This window comes from Manis pentadactyla, chromosome 5, assembly GCF_030020395.1.
Source record: "Manis pentadactyla isolate mManPen7 chromosome 5, mManPen7.hap1, whole genome shotgun sequence".
NCBI classification, from domain to species: domain Eukaryota; kingdom Metazoa; phylum Chordata; class Mammalia; order Pholidota; family Manidae; genus Manis; species Manis pentadactyla.
This window is the reverse complement of record NC_080023.1, coordinates 122,507,179-122,532,390: the sequence shown is the minus strand read 5'-3', so window position 1 is coordinate 122,532,390 and position 25,212 is coordinate 122,507,179. Positions and strand designations below refer to the sequence as shown.

At 33.2% G+C, this 25,212-nt stretch overlaps 1 protein-coding gene across 8 annotated transcripts in view; it reads left to right on the top strand.

The window, feature by feature from the left end:
• ELF2 (E74 like ETS transcription factor 2) overlaps nt 1–25,212 on the top strand; it is a 112,442-nt gene that overhangs the window by 56,288 nt on the left and 30,942 nt on the right. The gene's annotated exons all lie outside the window — the stretch shown is intronic.

The following is a 25,212-nucleotide window of genomic DNA, read 5'->3' as shown; positions in this document are numbered from 1 at the left end:
CTATTTCCAGAGAATAATAAATCAAAGAATGTCTTTTTAATGCTATTTAGTATAGCTTGGAAACCAGTAAAGCATCACTTGTTTAGGAGAATTTATGTAGATAAAAGAAGTCCTACATTTTAATTCTTTTAAGTGTAACAGAGTTTCATATCATGGACCCTAAGGACAAAATTAAAAGGCCCACAGTAATTATTTATTTTTATATTGAGGTACGTAAAATAAAATGCACAAATCTCTGTACAGCTTGATGAATTCATAAAAATGAATTATTTTATAAATTTGTTACAATTTTTTATGGAGATGTGAATAATGGCTAGTTATTAAGTCAGTAGGCTTGTATACAAGATTAAATTTTTTAATTCAAAAAATGAATATAGTATTCTCATTCTATAACAGGTTAAGAGTTTCTTTGAATCAGTATCAGTGGAGCAGTGTAATTCTGTTTTTCGTACATCAGAAACATTTTCGTAGTATTCTATTAGATTCCTCTTCCTTTTTTGTCTCCCTAGAAATTTTAATATTTTAGTCCGTCTTTGGTAAGATAACTATATGTTTAATTGGTGATTAGTATGTGTAAGTCTTGGAGAAACCTTTACATTTTTGCCACTGACTGTAATGAAAATAGAGTATTTTACCAGATGGATTGTAGTTGACTATTTTATAATAAACATTAAAATTTATCTTTAGCTCTTAATAGAGAAAGAGAAGTCTTATACTTGGTTTACAACCCTAATACAAATTCCTAAGTATTTAGGTAAATTTCTATAAATATAGCAGTTTCATGATTAAGAATTTTGAGGATTTGATATTTTTCTGCTTGTTGAGACTCCGTAGCACTCCTGAGGACCACTAGTTTCTTCCAGCTTAAAGCTGTTCTTCCTTGTATTTTACTTTTATTGGTCTGAAATATTAGAAGTTACCTGCTCTTTCAGAGCAGTGATGACAACAGTGCTGGCAAATCCCATGTAAAGTGGCAGTCAGTTCATTTTATCAAAACAGTTCAGCTAAGCACTTCATATAGGCATCATGACTATAGTTTGCAGTGGTACTTGATTTTACAGTATATAATGCTAGTGGGAGGAAGATACATGTGTTTTTTTTAGAGTTTGGAGAGTTTTGTAGTTTGAAGCTTGAAGTATAGTGGTACAGATGAATTTTCTTGAGGAAAAGAATAGGCAAAACATTACATTTAACAGTATTATGCAAGATTATATAGATATTGTAACTGATGTTATTATAGGAGTTATAGTTACTATTGTAACTAAACAGAAAACTAATAGCACAAGAAAAAAAAATATGATAGCTTAAGTTGAATTGAAAAATTAGAACCTGTTTGAATGTCTGGAAAATTTTTTGAGCAAACAAGTAAGAAAGACTATGATTTTGGTAGCAAATTGGAAACTTTGTAAAAAATGAAAACTAAAGTGCCAAATTTGCATTAGTAGAAAATTATGATATTTATAACATTAAGATATCAGAGCAGGGTGGACATATGGTTGTGCAATTGATGGTCAGTGCTTCATTAATTTAAATCACTCAGAAAAACAGTTCCAAATAGGAAGCAAATCTGACCTGTTTAAGGGATTTTATTTTCATAGTTTTCTTGAACTCTGAATGTGACGATATTATTTGGAGGGCAGAGGTATGAGTGATTGTGATTTTGAACAAGTATATACAAAGTCTGGGTAAAAGATGAGTTACTTTTGTGATATTTAAAAAATGATTTTGAATCCTTGATAATTTTTTTAGCATTTTCTTCAATACTAAAAGGAAGTATAGCTATTCTTGTCTCTCTTTACAGAATAATGCTATAAAACTTAGATTTCAGACAACTTTTTTAAGGGCAATGCCAAATTCAGACTGAAAGCTGTACATCTAAAATCACAACTTAGAACACTTGGATTTATTCATCATAAGACATGTAGAACTTAGAGACTACAGTATACTTCATTATTTTAAATACTACGGCTCATGGATTTTTATAAAACTAAGAATTGTTAATATGTATAGATTTGTTTAGAATCAGCTGATCTGAGCTTAATTTTGTTCAAAGAATGAAATGCATTTTTAAACAAGTTAAACTGAATAATTTTCATCCTGACATCTAGAACATGTAAGAATAAAGATTGTTATGACTTATCTTAATGCATGTTTCCTTTTACATAGTGAATTAGGATCAGATTTATTTATTGTGGTGATATAAATTTTTAACTTAAATTCCATATATGTGTAAGTTTTGGAGAAGAAGCTGATGGGAGGGAAAAGGAATATTTATAAGACTGCTAGAACACTTTCTATATGGGGAATTGGTGGAAATAAGATCCAAACAGAGTAAGATTTACTTTTGTACATCTAGGAAATACTTCCTGGAATGCTCCTACATTATAAAATATTCATAATTATGTTGATTGACCTGTTATATCAGTTTTCTGCATGTTTATGTTGAAGGTTTTCTTCTTTTATTCAAATATGCCTATATGTCTGTATGAGAAACAATGTTTGTAATGTTATCCAGTCAGGAGTACTAAAATCGTATAATGATGTATATTTAGCCATTTTCATTATTTTGTGTATAAAATGATTTCTTATTTTGTTAATAGGAATTGCAGGCTATATTGCTTCACCTCTTTATAGACTAAAAGTCTACATTCCCCCACAGAGCTTATGTATAATAGTAATCCTCTCTTAAAATTTTATAGGAAAGACCAAATATATTTTGAAACTTGAAAAAATAGGCATGTTCATCTAAAGCTATAAATTGCTTTTTGATGGTAACTGAAAATTAGTTATAAAGTGCTTTTGAGGAATAGTAATGAAGTAGGATGAAGGGTGGTTTTAACTCTGGCAGGCTGGAAATACCTTTGCCAGTAGCTACAGACTGCTACCCACCAGTTCTGGAGGCCTGCTGGGTAGACTGATGAGGTGAGCTGGAGGGGAGGAGTCTCTTAGATTCCCTAGTAAGAGTTGAAAATGTAGTTTTTATGTTCACGCTTAAAAAGTGATATATATATATATATATATATAGGATATAAATTGTACAAGGTTATAACAGATTACCATTTAAAAATAGACTTATACTGGTGCAATCAATAATAGGTATGTTTTGCTATAAATCTTTTAAGACTTGGCTGAGAAGATTGAGCTGTTGAGAATCTGCTTCATCTTGCAGCTTAACTTGCTATTTGTATCCTTTTAACTTTCCATTTAATTTGTTATGTGGAAGCGCTCTATTTTCAACATGATTCTTTCCTTTAAGAGGTTAATAATTTAGTTGTGGAGATACAATATATATGTTTTATTCAGAATATAAAGCAGTATAGAATCAGTTGAATGCTGTTTACAAATTCAAAGAAATTTTCAGAAAAGGAAGGTTTAATTTACAAGATTAAGGAATGTTTTAGAGAAAGTAAAGGAGAACAAGTGGTAGCATTTGGATAGTGCCCTGCCAGGGCACTCCATTAACCAAACCAAATCTAGACTTATGGGAGTCCTTGACAAAATCAGCCTCCTGGGACAGAGAACAGAGGAAGAAGGGTGAAAAGTTGATCTGGAGGGACAAATGGAAGACATCTAGTACAACTGAAGTTTAGTGAAGAAATGTCAAGGAGAGACTGATTTGGGAACCATCTTCCTTGAAGCCATAGGAATAAATGAAATCTCCAGGGGTAAGGTATTTGAGAGATTTCCCTATAGTGGAAGATACTTAAATTCTGTTATTTGTCTATGATCATGAACAAAGAAGACAGAATTAAGGAATTACTCTTGGAAAATGTTTACATTTTGAAAACATGAAGAGTCAAAGAGTAGTCAAATATCATAGGAAATCCTAGGTGACTATTCCTGAGCTTAACTTTTTTTTCTTTTTAAGCCTTTTAAGCAGCTCTCTTAGTAGGAAAGGGAAGAATATTGATTGGATTAGTTAGTCCTGGTTTCACATTTCTGCGTTATCCCTTACTTTGTAGTGTTTAGCCTTTTCTGAGTCTGTTTCACTGTCATAAAATAGGAATTCAGGGTTGTGAGGGTTACATAAGATAAATATATAAAACCCAGTGCTTGTGACATAGTAAGTGCTCCATATAGTGTTCCTTTAACTTCATTTGGACCTTTCCTTGTGCCTTCAAATATGGAGATCTTTTTTTTTTTTTTTTTTCCTGGATAATTATTTTTTATTGAAGAGTAGTTGACACACAGTATTACATTAGTTTCAGGTGTACAACACAGTGATTCAACATTTATATACATGATAATTCTAGGTACCAGCTATCACCATACCAAGTTACAATATTTTGACTATATTCCTTATACTATACATTACATCCCGGTTACTTATTTATTTTGCAATTGGAAGTGTGTTTATATATATATATATTTTTTTTTTTGTGAGGGCATCTCTCATATTTATTGATCAAATGGTTGTTAATAAAATTCTGTATGGGGGGGTCAATGCTCAACGCACAATCATTAATCCACCTCAAGCCTAATTTTCGTCAGTCTTATGGAGATCTTTTATACACCAAAACAGAACATTTGTCAAGTTTTCTGTTGTATTTTTCTCTTTTCTTTCACTTCTACTTTTTAAAAAAGCAAATGTTTTATCCCTTCAGTCTGTACTTTTTTTGATCATTCCTTCTTTAACTTACTGTGCTTTGATACGTATATTTATCATTCTCTTGAAGCTCTTTATCAGATTTCAAAGGCCACTCCTGCCAAATTCAGTGATCCACAGAATCCTCCAGAAGTAAATCCTTCCTAATCTGGCCTTTTTATCTACTGAAACACTGTAATCTAGCTGTTTTCCCTACTGCCCCTTCATGGACTGTGCTCTTTATGCTTCTGAGCTTTTCCTTAAATACAGTTTTTAATCAAGAATGATTTCAGGTATTACCATTCTTTAATTTAGGTTCAACTATATGAAAGTCTCCACAAGGATTGTAGCCTACCTTAAACACACCCCTTTCCTGATGTTTTGTTAGACCATCTGGATTTATGCACTTGATCATTTGCTTTGTTTTACTATTTTTGTACGTTTACTCCTTTTGTCTTCAAAGTGAGCATGTAAGTCCCTTGAAGATAGAGAACATATTTTTGATTTTTTTGAACATAGTGTATATATAATACAGTATTTAACTCATGGTTGTTAAGAAATACAGACTGAAACAAATTGACTTTTGATTTAGACTTGCAGTATAATCAAGAACCATCTATGTAAAATCTTAAATATATTTTTTTTGTTTACATGCTAAATATTGAATACCTTAGGGTTATTTAAAATACAAAAAAGAGTAATCCAAAAAAATGTAAATGTGGTCATCTCAAATATATTGGAGCCATAATACTGTCATATTTAGATTGACTTCATTTTAAAATCACAGTGGGTTTTAATCATTGTTGCTTACACCTAAATTTTATTTTTTCTTAATAAAAGCAACATGTGCTCATTGGAAAAATTAGAAAGTATTGCAAAGAATAAATAAATAGTGAAAATTCAGGACAAATCTGAATTTATAAATGTCTTTGTAACAATTATATTTAACACATATATTTAAATCAGTAAATAGAGTTTTATCACAATTGCCTGTCAGTTTTTCATTGGATTTTGCAATCTAAAAAGAAAATGAAATGAAGCTTTTGCTTTCTAAACTACCCATCATCTTACCAGCAAGGGAACAGTAACTACTCCTTTTGTATATTTCCTGCTGGTCTTTTAAAAATGTACATTATCAGCATAATTAACATATTGTGGTAGACTTACTAATCTTTACCAACCAACATTGGCTGAAAGGGGTCTGGTAGCTTCCTGACTCTCTATTCTCATCACTGGGAGCAGGACTTTAGTTTTTAACCAGGTATCAGAATATAAAAATTTGGTCTTACTAATTAAAATAATTACCAAGAAAACTGGAAAACTTTTAAAATGATCAACAGTTATATTTAGAGATTAGTTGAAAAGATAGATGACAAGAATTTTTATATAACAAGAAAGCAGCTTTTTAAAATAGATGTAAGTTCAGCTTTTTAAAATGCAGGTTAGAAAAATAAAACCAGATTTCTGTCTTGAAAAATAAGGAGCCAAATTTCTTTCTTGAAGAATCTCAAGACTAAGTTGACTTTATGATGAGCTATGATAACTTTTGTATTTGTTATACCATCAGAAATCCTCCCTGTGGCACAAAATGACTCTTAATTAGAAAATATTGTTGCCACAGAGAGGTAGAAGATTGACATGAAAAACTGGGGATCTGAAAAAGAGCCCCTATCCTAGGATTACCTGAAGGTGAAACATATTGAGCCAGAAGGAAGACAATGCTGGTAAGGTTGGTTTTTAATTTACCTAAGAATGTTTACAGTTTTACATTTAATTACAATTATTTCAACTACCTATACCATATTTTTGTTTAAGGGGTAACAAAGATTCCTCCTTAAGGAGGGAGAAATAATACAGTAGTATTTTTTCTCCTAAATAATTAGCTATCTGAGTTATCCTCTGCCATGTTCCTATTTTTTTTTTCTTTTTATAGATAAAGTTCTAGGGCTATTTCATGCCTCCACTTCCTTCGAAGTTACTACTAACTGAACATCTTCAAGTCTCTTTCTCTTTTTCCATTTCCATTACTTCTGCTTCTAATCTAGACTTCTTCCTAAAATTTTTTGAAGAGGTGTTTTCTTCCAATTATCTATTTTCTTTAGTTTAGCCTAGTCACTAATTTTCTAAAAAGGTAAAATGTGAATCTTAAGTTCATTTAGTTTTGATTCTTCCATTGTTTGAATTATAATTGTACTGGATTTAGATCAGAAAGCATTATTGGAGAAAAGTTTTTAATATTTTAATAACCATATTTCATTTAGCCTAAGATGCCATCAATTGTAAAAAACATATTTAGACACTAAAAGAAAAATGCTGCCAATTATACATTTTAGGATACTATCAGTAGTAAGATACATCTTGATTGAAGAGATGTCAAAATATGAAAAAAGAATTAAAGAAATATGTTATCATGCAATTATGAATCTTCCTGAAATTCTCACTTACTTGGAGGTTAAAATATCAGGTTTATGAAAAATGGAGGTAAGTCTGTGTGCTGAGTAAGATCTCTAAATTCTTTACTGTCTTTTAAAAGAGAGGGTATTTAAGTAAAAAATCATTTAATTGTATTGTTTACAAATATACAAAGTAACCATAATGTATTATGAAGAGTACAGGAGATAAAAAGGCATTTTAATATGACACATATATTTAAATCAGTAAATAGAGTTTTATCATAATTGAGTGTCAGTTTTTCATTGGATTTTGTGATCTAAAAAGAAAGTGAAATGAAGCTTTTGCTTTCTAAACTACCATTTTAAAATGGGATCCTTTAAAGGACTCTTTAAAATAGCCACTTATTTTTAGTGCACTTGAATATGTATTTTACAGATTCTTAATTATGTGAAGGAGAAAATAGTGGCCAAAAGAAAACATCAATTAATAAAGCAGAAATGAAAAGGAATGTTTAAAAAAATGTTTTTTTATTAAGGTATCATTGCTATACACTCTTATGAAGGTTCCACATGATCAAGATTGTGGTTATTACATTCACCCATATTATCAAGTCCCCCAAATACCCCAATGAAGTCACCATCCATCATTGTAGTCACTGTAGTGCTACAGAGTCACTACTTCTCTGTGCTACACTGTCTTCCCCATGAGCCCCCCATACCATGTGTACTAATCAGAATACTCCTCAGTCCTCTTTTCCCTCCCTCCCCACCCACCCTACCCCACCCCTCCCCTTTGGTAACCAGTAGTCCCTTCTTGGAGTCTGTGAGTCTGCTGCAGTTTTGTTCCTACAGTTTTGCTTCGTTGTTACACTCCACAAATGAGTGAAATCATTTGGTACTTGTCTTTCTCTGCCTGGCTTATTTCACTGAACATAATACCCTCTAGCTCCATCCATGTTGTTGCAAATAGTAGGATTTGTTTCTTTCTTTTAGCTGAATAGTATTCCATTGTGTATATGTACCACATCTTCTTTATCCATTCACCTACTGATGGACACTTAGGTTGCTTCCATATCTTGGCTATTGTAAGTAGTGCTGCAGTAAACATAGGGGTGCATATGTCTTTTTGAATCTGAGCACCTTTCTTTGGGTAAATTCCTAGGAGTGGAATTCCCAGGTCAAATGGTATTTCTATTTTTAGTTTTTTGAGGAAAATCCATATTGCTTTCCACAATGGTTGAACTAGTTTACATTCCTACCAGCTGTGTAGGAGTGTAGGAGGGTTCCCTTTTCTCTGCATCCTCACCGGCATTTATTGTTCCTAGTCTTTTCGATGTTGGCCATCCTAACTGGTGTGAGGTGAATATCTCATTGTGGCTTTAATTTGCATTTCCCTGATACTTAGCAATGTGGAGCATCTTTTCATGTGCCTGTTGGCCATCTGAATTTCTTCTTTGGAGAAGTGTCTGTTCATATCCTCTGCCCATTTTTTAATCAGATTATTTGCCTTTTGGGTATTGAGGCCTGTGAGTTCTTTATATATTTTGGATGTTAACCTGTTGTTGGATATGTCATTTACAAATATATTCTCCCATACTGTAGGATGTCTTTTTGTTCTGCTGATGGTGTCCTTTGCTGTACAGAAGCTTTTTAGTTTGATGTAGTCCCATTTGTTCATTTTTGCTTTTGTTTCTCTTGCCTGAAGAGAGGCGTTCAGGAAAAAGTTGCTCATGTTTATATTCAAGAGATTTTTGTCTATGTTGTCTTCTAAGAGTTTTATGGTTTCATGACTTAATTCAGGTCTTTGATCGATTTCGAGTTTACTTTTGTGTATGGGATTAGACAATAATCCAGTTTCATTCTCTTACATGTAGCTGTCCAGTTTTGCTAACACAAGTTGTTGACAAGGCTGTCATTTCCCCATTGTATGTCCATGGATCCTTTATCATATATTAATTGACCATATATACTTGGGTTTATATTTGGGCTGTCAATTCTGTTCCATTGATCTATGGGTTTGTTCTTGTGCCAGTTGACAAGGAATGGTTTTAAATGGTCTTTGTATACTTTTCAAGAAACAGCTGATTGATATAAAAGGAAAGATAAATGTATCTAGAAAACAAATCATTAGAGGAAGTTTGTTTGACTTTGGAAACTAGTAGCATTCATTCCTTTGCACTCAGACTTTTTATTTTTTAAAGCACTAGTTAACTTTCAATTTTACTATATCACAGTGAGTCTAAGTAATACAGTTGTATTAACTCAGACTGAGGAGAGGCTAAAAATGGATTATATAGAATTTTAAATGAGTAACACACAAGGTTTCAAGTGTTTGCCAAGTACAGATAGCTCAAGGTTCTTAGATATACAGATAGGAATGCTTTAAACTGTATCTCCAGGCTAACCATATATCCATATGTTCATTCTTCTGCCAACTCTCGCCAAGGACCTAGAACCTTTCAGGCTCAGAGCTGAGTGTCTTGTAAACAAGATCCTGCCTTTGCCTTCACCAGGCTTTCAGCTTTCTGGAGAAGATGAACAATTAAACATGTTATTACAATAAGTTGTGATGAGTGTTATAACAGGATTAATGAAAGGTTTAGGGATTATACAAAGGGAAATGCCTGGGAGGGCAGAGAATGCCTTCCTGAGGAAGTGACATTTAAACAGATTTGAAGACTTTGAAGTAATTAGCTGAGTAGAGCATGGAAGTCTGGGAGAAAGGGAAACATGAGCTATTTGAATTGCAGAAAGGAATTCAATAAGGCTAGGATATGGATTATGAGAAGGAAGGGGGAATTAAGTGAGGCTAAACAGGTAAAAAAAATATTTCTGCATCTGTTGGGCCTCATCTAAAGGACATTGGGAGCCTTTTAAGAGTTCTAAACAAAGTATGATTTTCATACAAATTTAGTTGTTTCTACAATATAAGAACTATAAATGAAAAGTAAAATAAAACAAAGCATTACCTGAAATAAAAGTTTGAATTCCTTAGCTCCCCATTCACAGCTCCTACTAGCTAGTTAACTATTCTTACTCACCTTTGACTAAATTGGCTGCTTCTAAAGATTTAGGCTAAAGGTCTGTTCATTGCCCACACTAAGCTAAAAGTTACAAAGGTGAAGGTAGTCGTATAGTTAGCCTTTCTTTTTTTGAAATTAAAAGCTGGGTGCTTTGGTACATGCTTGTTCAGGGTAAGGAGGAATCATTGTCCCTTTTGTATCCCCCAGGCCCATTTGTAAACTGGGAAGAGGCTGTTTTCTCAGATTTGTGAAAGGGCACATCAGGTGAAGTGGTCAAGAACACTTTAAAAACAATTGTCAACTGTTAACCTTTGTGCCTTTTTAAAAATCGTTCTGTGTTTGGGCCTCCTTGGTCATATGAAGCCTGTGGACCTTCTCTCTGAAGAACATTTAAAAATATATAAAATAAAATACCTAGAATTACAAAGGAACCAAATATATTGAAATGCAGCTTTTAGACTATTTTAAATCATGTACTTTTAATGCATATGCTTCTTTAATAAAGCATTAAATAATGAGATCTAGTGGCATATATAATTTACAGCTATAATTTCAAAGTAGTGATGACCATAAGTGGTATTTTGAGATATCTGTAACAACTATAATATTATATGAAAATGTTTATCATTTTTACTGTCATGAAGTCACAGTTACTGCCAAAACTATTGTGGTTTGTGCCTTTATTTAAAATGGAAGTGCTAAATTTCAGACAGAATCTAAAAGACTTTTCCTAGGTCTCATCCATATATTATTTTAGCTGTCATCCACCCTTTCTTCATCCTTCCCTCCTCTTTCTATTCTATCTACTTTGATTCTCTTTTCCCTAATAACTCATAGTAGGGATCCTAAATCCATTTTAAATGTGTCACTTATTGAATACACTTCTTTGGTCCCTGCTAAGGAAAAAAAAGCTGTATTATGGTAGTTTTTCATGATCCTTAATTGGTATAATTTAGCTTATTATAAAACATTCTAGTATTTGAGCATTTAGAATATTTCTTTAAAGGCTCATTTAACATTTTATAACATCTTAGTTGTCTTGAGATCCCTCCTATTTCCACAACAAAAATTCCTGTGCTCAGTGGTTCTCAAACTTGAGCATATGTCAGAATCATCTGAAGCACTTGTAAAATACAGATTGCAAGCCCCACCTCCAGATTTCTGATTCAGGGGTCTGGAGTTGGATTTGAAAATTTGCATCTTACCAGGACTCCAGGTGATGCTCACGTTGATGCTCTTGGCTCAGAGATCATACTTTGAAAACCATTAAATAAATTGTGGGGAACAACACACCAAGGAAGTTTCTGCCATTGTAAAGTTTCTTACTGTGTTTTATTATACCCATCACAAAAGATTGTTATTAGAGGTGAAAAGGTACTAAACTTCTTTCAGGTTTATATGAGATGATGTAATGCATTACCATTATTAATTAATTCATCAGTAAACATTCATTAAGCATCTACTGTTTGGCAGGCACTATTCAAGTCTTGGGACTAGAGTGGTAGACCAGACAGGCAATGTCTCTGCATTCATAGTACTTAGAATCTAGTGGCAAAAACATGTAAGTTGCCATACTGTAAAAACGCTTTGCACAAATCAGAGTACATAAATGAACAACTCTTGAAATTGTTCTTTAGAGTTCATATTTACAATTAAGCTATAATAGTTAACTCCCTAATCATTTCTTTTCAAGCAGTTGAAGCAGCAGATAATTCTTCCTCCATATGGTAGTTATTAATATTAATAAGTACAGTTGAAATACTGGTAAATATAACATTTATCATGTGCAAAGTACCTCTACATATACAAAGTACTGTCATAGCTCCTAGGGAGTAAGTGATTACATGTTGAATAAGACATGGTGCCTGGCCTCCAGAAAGCTTACCAAATAAGTTGAGAAAAACAAGCATTCAAGGAGATAATCCTATGGAGTAGTTAGGGTTGGGGAAGGGTGAGGAAAAACAAAGAATTGCCAAGCATGGTAGCCAATGTAAAGGTTCCATATTGCATTATTGCTGTTGTGATGGGTCATAGTTAAATTTCATGACAAGGGCATAGTCCTGTAGGTTTGGGGCAGAGGAGCAAGTCAAATGGAATTAAGCATTCCTAAATCTCACCATTTTTATGTTTTTAATGTGTGGAAACAATATCATGAAAAGCATGAGTGGCTTCTTTTTCTCTTTCACAAAAAATCAGCAAAGAGTGTTAACTGGTTTACAATGATAGTTACAATTTGGGAGTAGTAGTAGGAGGTGAGGTAGGAGTAATATGTAACATTTCTATAATTTTTTTTCATTGAGTAGATCAAGAGAAGAAAGAATTTGGTCCATTTTTTTTGTTCCATTATACATTAGTAAGATAGATGACCAGTTTTTATTATAGACATCCTGTATTCTCCAAGTTTAAGGTCAGTGTTTGATCAGAACTGGATGTTTGATTTCTATTCACTTTGGAAACCAACCAAAATACATACACTACTTAAAAGGAATGAACAATTAAATTAACGAAAAAACACTTTTCATATGTTTTATATTTGGTGATTATATGTGGTTATCCTCCAGGACTTATTTAAGATATATTTGAACAAAATCATTTGTTAGCTAAAACTTGGGAGAGATTTTCTTACCATTAGATGAGCTTCCAAAGATTACTCTAGAAAGTTTACATCAAAGAGACATGCATTACATCTCTAATCTAACAGCAAAAAGGTACTTCTTGTTATGCATGGTGTTTGATAAGATTTTTAGGAAAATATGAACCCTTTTTTTCCCACATCACCCTTTATTCTGTTACTGGATTCTCAGAAATAATGACTTAGAATAATAACTTAGAATGAAAATTTTCTTTTGAAGAGGAAGCCAAGGATTTGATTCAAAAGGAGAAAGAACTCAAAAGTTGCTGATTTCTTTTGGAGACATTTGATTTCTTGAATAAACTTGAACTTTCATTTTTTTTCCCCTTCTCTAAAGATATTGCTGTACAGTTAGCATCTATTTGGATTTACAGGATTAAGCTTTGCCTTCTGGTTTGGAAAAAACAAGGTTGGCAGTATCACATTTTTATTTATTTTTATTTTGATATCATTAATGTACAATTACTTGAACAACATTATGGTTACTAGACTCCCCCTATTATCAAGTCCCCACCACATACCCCATTACAGTCACTGTCCACCAGCGTAGTAAGATGCTGTAGAATCATTACTTGTCTTCTCTGTATATACTGTCTTTCCCATGTTCCTCCCCACTACATTATGTGTGCTAATTGTAATGCCCCTTTTTCCCCCTTATCCGTCCCTTCCCACCCATTCTCCCCAGTCCCTCTCCCTTTGGTAACTGTTAGTCCATTCTTGGCTTCTGTGAGTCTGCTGCTGTTTTGTTCCTTCAGTTTTTTCTTTGTTCTTAAACTTCACAGATGAGTGAAATCATTCGATACTTATCTTTCTCTGCCTGGCTTATTTCACTGAGCATAATACCCTCTAGCTCCATCCATGTTGTTGCAAATGGTAGGATTTGTTTTCTTCTTATAGCTGAATAATATTCCATTGTATATATATGTACCACATCTTCTTTATCCATTCATCTAATGATGGACACTTAGGATGCTTCCATTTCTTGGCTATTATAAATAGTGCTGCAATAAACATATGGGTGCATATATCTTTTTCAAACTGGGCTGCTGCATTTTTAGGGTAAATTCCTAGGAGTAGAATTCCTGGGTCAAATGGTATTTCTATTTTTAGTTTTTTGAAGGACCTCCATAATGCTTTCCACAGTGATTGAACTAGTTTACATTCCCACCAGCAGTGTAGGTGGGTTCCCCCTTCTCCACAACCTCGCCAACATTTGTTGTTGTTTGTCTTTTGGATGGTGGCGATCCTTACTGGTGTGAGGTGGTATCTCATTGTGGTTTTAATTTGCATTTCTCTGATGACTAGCGATGTGGAGCATCTTTTCATGTGTCTGTTGGCCATCTGAATTTCTTCTTTGGAGAAGTGTTTGTTCAGCTCCTCTGCCCATTTTTTAATGGGATTATTTGCTTTTTGTTTGTTGAGGTGCGTGAGCTCTTATATAATTTGGACATGAACTCCTTATCAGATATGTCATTTCTGAATATATTCTCCCATACTGTAGGATGTCTTTTTGTTCTACTGATGGTGTCCTTTGCTGTACAGAAGCTTTTTAGTTTGATATAGTTCCACTTGTTCATTTTTCCTTGTGTTTCCCTTGCCCAGGGAAATATGTTCATGAAGAAGTTGCTCATGTTTATGTCCAAGAGATTTTTGCCTATGTTTTTTCTAAGAGTTTTATGGTTTCATGACTTACATTCAGGTCTTTGATCCATTTTGACTTTACTTTTGTGTGTGAGGTTAGACAATAATGCAGTTTCATTCTCTTGCATGTAGCTGCCCAGTTCTGCCAACACCAGCTGTTGAAGAGGCTGTCATTTCTCCATTGTATATCCATGGTTCCTTTATTGTATATTAATTGACCATATATGCTTGGGTTTATATGTAGGCTCTCTATTCTGTTCCACTGGTCTATGGGTCTGTTCTTGTGCCAATAGCAAATTGTCTTGATTACTGTGGCTTTGTAGTAGAGCTTGAAGTCAGGGAGTGTAATTCCCCCAACTTTATTCTTCCTTGTCGGGATTGCTTTGGCTATTTGGGGTCTTTTGTTGTTCCATATGAATTTTAGAACTATTTGCTCTAGTTCATTGAGGAATGCTGTAAGTATTTAGATAGGGAGTGCATTGAATATATGGATTGCTTTAGGCAGGATGGCCATTTTGACAATATTAATTCTTCCTAGCCAAGAGCATAGGATGAGTTTCCATTTGTTAGTGTCCTCTTTAATTTCTCTTAAGAGTGTCTTGTAGTTTTCAGGGTAGAGGTCTTTAACTTCCTTGGTTAAGTTTATTCCTAGGATTTTATTCTTTTTGATACAATTGTGAATGGAATTGTTTTCCTGATTTCTCTTTCTGCTAGTTCATCATTAGTGTATAGGAATGCAACAGATTTCTGTGTATTAATTTTGTATCCTGCAACTTTGCTGAATTCAGATAGTAGTTCTAGTAGTTTTGGAGTGGATTCTTTAGGGTTTTTTAATTACAATATCATGTCATCTGCAAACAGGGACAGTTTGACTTCTTCCTTGCCATTCTGGATGCCTTTTATTTCTTTGTGTTGTCTGATTGCCATGGCTAGGACATCCAGAACTATCACATTTGTTTTTAATTCCATTGGTACCATCACATGCCAGCTTAGGAGGCCCTCAGGAGTGCCAGTCATCTACTAGAGTCAAGAAGGCACCAATTATTATGTTTAGGCTTCATCTACAGGCCTATTGTCTGGGAAGAGACGCCTCCACGAAAAAAGGAAGAGCTTTGGGAACCTTATCCTTAGGAATAAATGTCAGGGGTAGAAACCAATGCATTCCGTTTATCATCTTAGGAATAGATCCAGGAACTATAGAGATCACTGCTGCAAGATCATAAAACCCTATGTTTAATTTTCTTCTCTTCTGCTTTTCAGTAGTAATCAGTAGCAAGCAGTTTAACAAAAATGAACCCCTTTATACTTGTTTTTGGAGGCTGCAAGAATGAGGGGCTAATAAGAGACTTGTTAGTTCTGCAACCAGTGTTAGGGGAAACAGAATTCCAAAAGAGAGAATAGTGGAAAGGAGAAGAAACTGGGCTGAGTTGTTGTATTTACCAAAGGCAGGCAAAGAGCATGATGAGTTGCCCTGGCTATGAGACCCTTGTGGGATTATCTGAGACTGCCTGTGTTGTGCACAAAACAATTTTTTTGAGGGCTAGAACAAAAAATTAGATATGGCCATTACTGTAAATGAGCTTGCTTTCTATTGGGGAAAATATATAAGAAAAAATTCTTCAGTACCTAAGGTTTAATAAAATCAGTGTTATAAGAGTGAGGAGGAGAGCACTATTAGCTATTGTGATGGGAAGTTCATGTTTTACCTGAGCCTGGTAGGATAAGTAACATTTCATTTGGGGAGTGTTAAAGAAAAAAAAGGCAATGACACTTGTTAAAGCACAATAAGGAAGACTTTCTTCAAGGGGAGCTATTGTGATAGGTATAGAGAACATTGATGGAATTTTACAGTGGGGGAGAGAGAGTGGGCTTAACTCAGAATACAGCATGGGCAAGTAGGAGTAGAGTGAAATTCACTGGATGGAAAATTACTAAGAGGAAACATCAGGACTAAGGAGGTTTCTGGCTAAACAGACCTAAGAAGATTCTTGGCTGAAGATGGACCAGGGTGATCGGACATCACTAGGGGAAATGGTGGAGGATGAGGAACCCAATTAGGTATAGAGAATGACCAGATAGGAGGTTGGGGGATTCTGAACTGACTAGCTAAACTGACTTAGCTGGGTTCTTGCTAAAACTGGATTTTACAAGTGCACAGATGGGCCTAGGAGAAGGTTCAGGAGCCTATTTAAAGTTTGGTAGGCAAAGAATCTTTGACAATAGCAAAAGTTTTTTTTTGGTTCACAAGTCATCATTTACACCTTCTCCTCCTTTACCATCTAGTCCATTACCAAATCATGTCAGTATTACCTCCAAAATACATCTTTAATCTACCAATTTCTTTCCATCTTCATTGTTACTAGTCTAGTCCAAACTGTAGTTATTTTTTATATGAACTATTGCCATGGCCTCTGGAGTTCTAATTGGTTTCCTTGTTTTCATTCTTGCCTCTCCCTGCGCCCATCCTAAGCAACTCATTGTTTGCATAGAAGCCAGAGTGATTTAAAATATATATATTTGTAAGTTGAATCATGACACATCCATCCCTAAAACCTTTAAGTGGATTCTAATTGCACTTAGGCTAATATTCAGGATTTTTAACATAGCCCTCAAGACCATGAATAATTTGGCTCCTCTCATCCATCTAGAAACAGTAACAACAATAATAGCAACAAAACCGTAACATTTAAAATTTCTTTACTGTACTATCAGGAATAGCTCTTAGGGCTTTATATATTAATGTATTTAATACTTTCAACAACCCTAGGCTAAATAACTTTCCCAGGGCTACACAGCTATTTCAATGGTAGAGTAAGTAGAGTGCTAGCACCCAAAAACTCTGGAGCATTTTACCCTGATGAATTATGTCAGACCCCCTCTCTCCCACCCAACATAAACACACACGGTTGTGTTTTCTCCTTTCCATTAATTCAGGCTGAATTTTCACAGAGTGCTCACATATACTTTCTTTCTGTAAAAGACCGCTTTCCATTTTTCAGCTTCTAACTCCTTGTTATCCTTTGGATCTTAGTTTGAATGTCACTTTCTCAGAGACTGACTTTAGCTAATACTCTTCAATCTCAATCAGCACTATTAATGTCATAGTTACCATTCTTCTTTTTTTTGAACACCTGCAATTTGTGATACAGTAAACTCCCATATAGTAAGGTGACAAATAATTTAAAAAAGTCAAATCACATACAATAATGGCATTACTGTCAGTTTAATAAAATGACCTAGTCAGTCTGTGTGGAGGAGGAATTGTGTGTGTGCAATGGTTTCCAGTGTTCTGACTAAGGTATCCAAATCAGTCTAAGGTCCAGCTGTGGTATGGTGCCACCTGGTGGCAGTTGTATACTCCAGTGATTGCTATTTGAGGCTAGAGTGGAAGAAAGGTGGCCAATTAATTACCAGTTAACTTTTCTGAATGCATGTATTCATGAAGTTTTGTTTTATTTATATTTGTATATATTTGTTTAATGTTGACACATGATGCTTCATAAAACCAGACACCATGTCTGTTGTGTTTACTGGTATTGCTAAGAACCAGCACCCAGTAGGTTTTCAATAAATATTGAATGAACAGGTGAATGAGAAGACATCGTGAATCAGAAAAGAATGCCAGGAATTTTGTATTTTACTTAAAGATTGACAAGCAGTGCAGTGTAAGTAGAGATTAGGCTTTTATATGGTTGAGCGAGGTGAGGCTAGAAAGGGAGTGGAAACAGATTGTGGTGGTTTTTGAGTAAATTAGCTAGGAAGCTGTGAAACGTGATCCGGGGGAGATGAGAAGTGAATAAAAGTTCATTTATTTTAAGCAACTAGAGCATACACAAATAACATAAATAGAAGGTATATAGCTTCCAAAATACGAAATTGGGGGTAACCTAGGGAATAAATTTTGACCAATCTAACAAAAATGGCAACCAAAGAGGAAAAAAAAAAAACCAGGAAAATATAAATCATAAGTCAAGATAGTAGAAATAAGTCTAAAATATCAGAAATTATATTAAAATCACTTATTGTGACCTTCACATGAGTCTGTGCTATTTTTAGCAGATACACAAAACAAAATTAGATAAAAAGTATGGAAAAATATGTTCATCAGTAAAACACTAATCAAAGGAAGCTGATGTAATAAAATGAAATTTAGAGTGAATCTTTGACACAAAGAGAGACTCTTCAAACTGCTAAAAGGAACGATCTGGAAAATATAATCATCATAAACTTATACGCATCTAACAACATAGCCTTGAAATACCACTTAAAGCAAAAACTTTAAGACTTGCAAGAAATGGACATGTTTACAGAACAGTTGGACTTTCTTTCACATACCTCTGTCAAAATTGAAAAGTCAAGCAAACCAAAATAAAAAATGGCATCAAAGAATTGAAACAGGATTAACAAATTTCATAAACCAGAGAGATATAGAACCTGTACCAAATAAAACATAACCTTGTGCATTTTTTTTTCAGTTATACATAGGTCACTTTTAAACTGTGTACTAGGACATAGAGGAATCTCAACAGTGTCCAGAAAATTGGCATCATTCAAAATACAGTTGGCCTTTGAACAACATTAGGTTGGGTGCCAACCCCCCATAGAGTTGAAAATATTTATATAGCTCTTGACTCCCCCAAAACTTAACTGATAGCCTGTTGTTGACTGGAAGTCTTACTGATAACATGAACAGCTGATTAACATATTTTGTATGCTATGTGCACTATATATTGAATTTTTACAATAAAGTAAGCTAGAGAAAATAAAATGTTTTTTCAAATTGTTGTAAATCTTCAAAAATGTTTCCAGTATGTTTGTTGAAAAAAATCTGTGTATAAGTGGACCTGTGTTGTTCAAACCTGTGTTGTTCCAGGATCAACTGTATATTATTTCATTACATGCAATAAAATTTTAGAAGTCAACAATGAAAAGACAATCAAAATACTTAATAATATTGGCAACTAAAAGCTTACTAATAGTTAATGGATGAAAGAGTAAAGGAAAATTTTTAAAGTATTTGCACCTGAGTAACAATGAAAGCATTTAATATAAAAATTTGAGATGTGACGTAAGCAGAACTCCCTGAGAAATTTAATAGCTCTGAATGTATTTACTGGAAAATAAGGACATGTTTAACTCTAGGTGTTAAGGAACAACAGAATAAATCCAAATTAAGTAAAAAAAGGAAATAACAAAGATAAAAGTCAATATTAGTGAGACAGAAAATAAAACAGAATAATTATTATAACCATAAAATTAATAAAAATGGATAAATTTTTGTAAAGACAGATCAAGGAAATAAACTATGAAGAAGCACTATGAGGAGAAATATAGCCAACTGAATAGAGTTTAGAAATCACAAGAGAAAATTGAACAACATATTTCCATGGAATTTAAAATCTATGATGTGGACAATTAAAAAACATAAAATACAACTGACTCAAGAAATAGAATATCTATACAAATAATAACCATTTAAGTTATTTAATTGTACATATGTATCCCCTCATTCAAATAAAATCCATCAGACCCAGGTCTAACTAAAATTTCCAGGGATACATAATCCCTATCATATACAAACTGTCATAGAAAACAGTAAAAGAAAGAAAGCTTTCTGACTCATTTTATGAAGTTAGTATAACCTTTACTTTAAAATTGATCCAGTATAAAATTTCTTGCTGAATTTATGTATGATCAAAGCTAAAAATATTGTAAATAAAGAAGAGCAAATTGAATCTAGCTATGATTAAAAAATACATAATGACTAAATGCCTACTAGGAAGGCAAGGAAGACTAAATATTAGAAAAATCTATGAATGTAATTCACCACATGAATAGATTAAAGGAGGAAAAAACCCCATACAATCACCTCAGTAGATCCAAAAAACATTTGTTAAAATTCACCATCTTCTGATGATAAAGATCTCATCTGGATTGGGACTTAAAAAGGGATAGATACTAAAAATCTATAGCAAATATAATAATTAATAGGGGCAAGATGCCAGCTGTCATCTTTACTAACTAGCATTATTATTAGGGATCTTAGCAAACACATATAGGAAAATAAATAAAAGGCATCCGGATCAGAAGGGAAGAAACAAAATTGTTATTTGCAGATGGTTTTAATTAACATATAAAATTTAAGGGACTATTTAGATTGTAAAACTGCTTAGAGGATTCATCAGGGTTGCTGTATACACGAGCAACAATCAGAAAAAATACAGAAAAGATCTCATAATAAAGATATAATAATAAAACAATTAGGTATCTAGGAATAAATTAACAGTGAATATGCAATATCTTTGTAAAAATAAGAATTTAGCATTTGACAGACATAAATAAATGAAGAGATACACAACTTTAGAGGAAAGAGAAAACTTAAACAGATATACTATTTGATTCCTTTAATCTTTAAACCACAAACATACATGGAAAATTAGACACAGTAAAGCTGTTAATTCTTCTCCAGTTAATCTATAAATTCAGTACAATTCCAGTCACAATCTCAGGAGGACTTGTTTTTGGTGGAATTTGACAAACTTTTAGATAAAGATATTAAAATAGTATAGACATAAAGAAATCTCACCAATGTCCAGAAATCATTATCATTTAAAATACAGTTGGCCCCTTGAGCAACGTGAGATTGGGGTGCCTAGACCGTTCTGCAAAAGAACAAAGTATGGGGTACCTGTCCTTTTATCTATCAGGAAAAGCTGTAGAAAATTTTAAAATGTGTTCCTGGCCCACAGACAAATACTTTAGTGGGATAGAAACAGAGTAAGCATTTGTTTACACCTGGTATATAATAGATAATGGATTTATAAATCAGTGGGAAAGAATGTACTATGCAATAAATTATATTAGGATAGTTGGCTATTTATATAAAGAAAAGTACAATTAGATTCCTATTTCATATCCTCCTGTTTTATTTTTTTCAATTAATTTATTCCTCTATCTGCTTTATTTATACAATCACCACATCTCCCTCCCTCATAAGCATCAATTTAATTTGTTAGTGGGTTATTTTTGTAGGTATTGGGTGTATATATCCTGTTTTATATATTTAAAATTTACATAAATGGTACTATGTATCTTACTGTTTCCTACTTTCCTTTAAAAGTACTGCTTTTAATATCCACCCATGTTGCTTTGTATATATCTAATCTGTTGCTGCTAACTGCTACACAATACTCTGTAATAGACATACACCACATTTTATCTTCTACTTGCCTAGTAATAGATAACCATCACTTTTTACTTGTATCAGCTATTGCTGCATAACAAACACATCCAAATTTATTGGCTTTAAACAAGAACCAGTTACTGTTTCTCTTGAGTCCGTGGGTTAACTATATGGTTTTTCTGAGATGGGCTGGGCTTACTCCCTTTTTTGTGGTCGTCTGTGAATAAGCTAGGAGCTTACTGGTCTAGGTGGGCCTCAGCTGGGACAACTCAGCCCTCCTCTCTTTCCAGTCATCTTATTTCCTTTTCATTTCTTACGATGTTGGTCGAGAACTCCAATATGTTAAAGAGTAGTGATACTACTTGGCATCCCTGTTTCTGATCTTGAAGGGAATGCATCTGAAGTTTCAACTTGAATTTTAAGGTTTGTTGTGGGTTTTAGTATGTAATATGTGTGAAGTTAAGGGATTCTTATCTACTTTGTTTTTTTTTTGTTGTTATACTTAAGTATGGAGTCCTATCAGAAACTTTTTTGTTATTCTTTGATAAGTCATGATTTTCTCCTTTAATCTATTAATGTGGCCAGTTAATTGATGGATTCTCAGTGAACTTTCCTGATATTTGAGGATACATACTGCTCATCTTTTTGATTTGTTTTGCTTGAAGTTTAAGACCTTTCATAAGTAATATGGAGAGGAGGTTTCTGACTACATTTAAATTTCTTGACTAGTTACTATTCAATTTTTTTTTCTTTATACAAGTCATCCATATTACAACTTGATTAGTGTAGAGTTGTTCATAGTACTGATTTATTATTTTTATATCTTTGTTGTTTTTCTCCCCTTTTGTTCTATATTTGCACCTTCTTTCCTTGATAACTCTTGCCAGGTCTATCTATTTTATTAATCTTTCCAAAATCATCTTTGGTTTTGTGAATCGTCTCTATTTTTTTAAATTACTGTTCTCTATTTCATTTTTCCTGCTCTTTATTATTTCCTTTCTTCTTATTTCTTTGAGTTTGTTCTGTTGATTTTTCTGCCTTTATGAATTGAATGCTTAGATGGTTTGCTTTTAAACTTTTACATTTCCTGACCTCTAAGCACTGTTTTAACTGTGTCACACATAGTTTGACATTGCATTTTTATTTGATTCATCTCTAAATATTAATTCCTTTATGATTTCCTTTTTATTCCAAGGGCTATTTAAATTACACCATAAGGGAAAACACATATTAATTTGATTACATGTAAACTTAAACTTATGGTAGAACAAAGGATACTATAGACCAACCAAATTGGAAGTCAAATAACAGGCTGGCAGAAGATATTTGCAACACATATCTGAATTATTAACTAGAATATGTTAACATTCTACAGATCAGTAAGACAAAAAGTATCATAGAAAAATGACAAAGGATATGAATCAGCAGTTAGTTCATAGGGGAAATGTTAATGGCCTATAATAAGTATATGAAAAAATGTTGATCCTTGTACTTAAGTGTATGCAAACTAATACAACAATGAAAACTTTCTTGTCAGCCAACAGATGGCAAGAATTTTTAAGGTGTGATTACATCTTTTTGACAGGCAGGTGAGAAAAACAGGAACTCTGACATTAGATTTTAGAACTGCATAGCCACTTTGGAGAGAGTAACATAAAATTAAAAATGCACTTACTCTATGACCTAAAAATTCTATTTGTAGGTATATACTGTGGAGACACTCTAGAGTACATGTTTAAGAAAATATATAGATGAGAATTTTTTGCAGCATTGTTTATAAAAATGAAAAATAGAAACACCTTTTTTCGCCTACCAGTAGATAATTTGAGGAATAAAATGGGGGTAACCATGTACTGGAATGTTTTGTAGCATGTAAAAAGCATAACTATATTTACTTGAACCAGCATGGATAGAATGTAAATCTTGAATGAAAAAAGTAAATTTGAGAATGGCATATATAGAATAATGCCATATATGTGCCCAAAGTCTGCAAAATAATACTATGTGTTATTCTGGGGTACACACACACAAACATACACTTGAACATTCACATAAATACACACACAAAAAATAAAAGTGTTAAAAAAGAGACTGGAAGACTATACACAAAACTCATGATAGGGGTTTCTTTGGAAAGATGCAATAGTGAATGAGGTCTGGGGGTTTTGAATACTATTGAAAGATATATCTTTACCTGCAATGTGGTATTTCTTAGGGAAAACAAACACCTTGAAGCATAAGTAACAAAATGATAGTATTGGTCCTGGACGGTGGGAATGTGACTATTTTGTTACATTATTTTTTGTAATTTCATACATGTTTTAAGTCCTCCTAAAAAATTGTGTAAGAGATGAGTTCCTAAATTAGGACCACAGATGACTTAGATTTCTAGCCTGGGATGATGGTAATGTTATTGATAGAGAACAAAGACCTCTAGGTACCAATTGGTTACCCAAATAAAGATGACTACCATACAATTGGAAATTAGAACTTAAATCTAAATAAAAACAAGAGTTAAAACTGGAGCTGCTGATTTTTGAGCAGTACAGAAATAATATTGAAAGCCCTAGTAGTGAAAGGGTAATAAATACCATTGTTGAGAGAGTAGAGAATGAAGAGAGAGAAGATGGCTAAGGATTACATTTTGGGAAAAGTCACATTTAAGGGTTTTGTAAAAGTGAGTGAAGTCAACTGAAAAGACAAATGGGCAAAAACAAAACCAGTTTATTATCATTAAAACCAGAAGGAAAGGATTTCAATAAGGGGTGGTCAATAATGTCTCTTGTTTGGAGAAGTAGAGTCAGATGAATATTAAGAGGAGGTTGCTGGGTTTGGCAATTAAAAGCTCAATGTTGACCTTCTAAAGAACTTTTCAGTGGGTAGGGTGAATCTGACCTTCCTGGAATCAGTCAAAATAGGATTTGACTTATATTTTAGTTAAGAACTCCATTATAAACTTTTTCATAAACATGCTAAACAAGAATCATATATTAGCTCTTGTAAAGTTTCAGAGGAATTGAAAAAAAAAATTCCAGAGTATTCAAGATACTACACATGAATAAAGCCCTTGAAATCGAGTTGTCATAAATGTTATTTAAAATGTAGAAATCAAGAACTATTTTAATTCACTTTGTGGGGTGTCATGCACATATGGGTGCTTAACAAATGCTACTTGAAAACAGTTGTTCATCTAACATCCATTAAAAAACAGTTGCAGTAATCAGTTGACAGTTTTCTAGGATTGGCTGCTAAGAATTGGAAGCAGGGTTTTGCCTAGTATAAGCCAGACAGTGAAGAATCAACAAGCTCCAGGAGAGTCTGACTGAGGGACAACTTATATAAAATGCAGAAAACATGATCATAAGCCAAATCATCAGCCTCACAAATAGTACATACTTGATCCTTCCTCATTATAGGGTTTTGATGGTTGATAAATGCATATGGCAGGATAATTTATGAAAAAATAACTTGTGGGAGTCATGGACCTGTTTGGGAACCTAAAAAATAGCCATGGCCCTTCTTATAAAACTGTACATTTTGCTAATACAATTGTGGTTTTGTAAACCCCCTATTAAAAAAACGCATGCCTTATGAAGGCTTTTTTATACATAAAACTGATTTACTAACTTTCCTGTGTAATAATCCAAAATGTAACCCATACCCACTATTCTCTAATTCATGCTTAAACATTTTATTTATTATTTATTTATTTATTTTGGTATCGTTAATCTACAATTACATGAGGAACATTATGT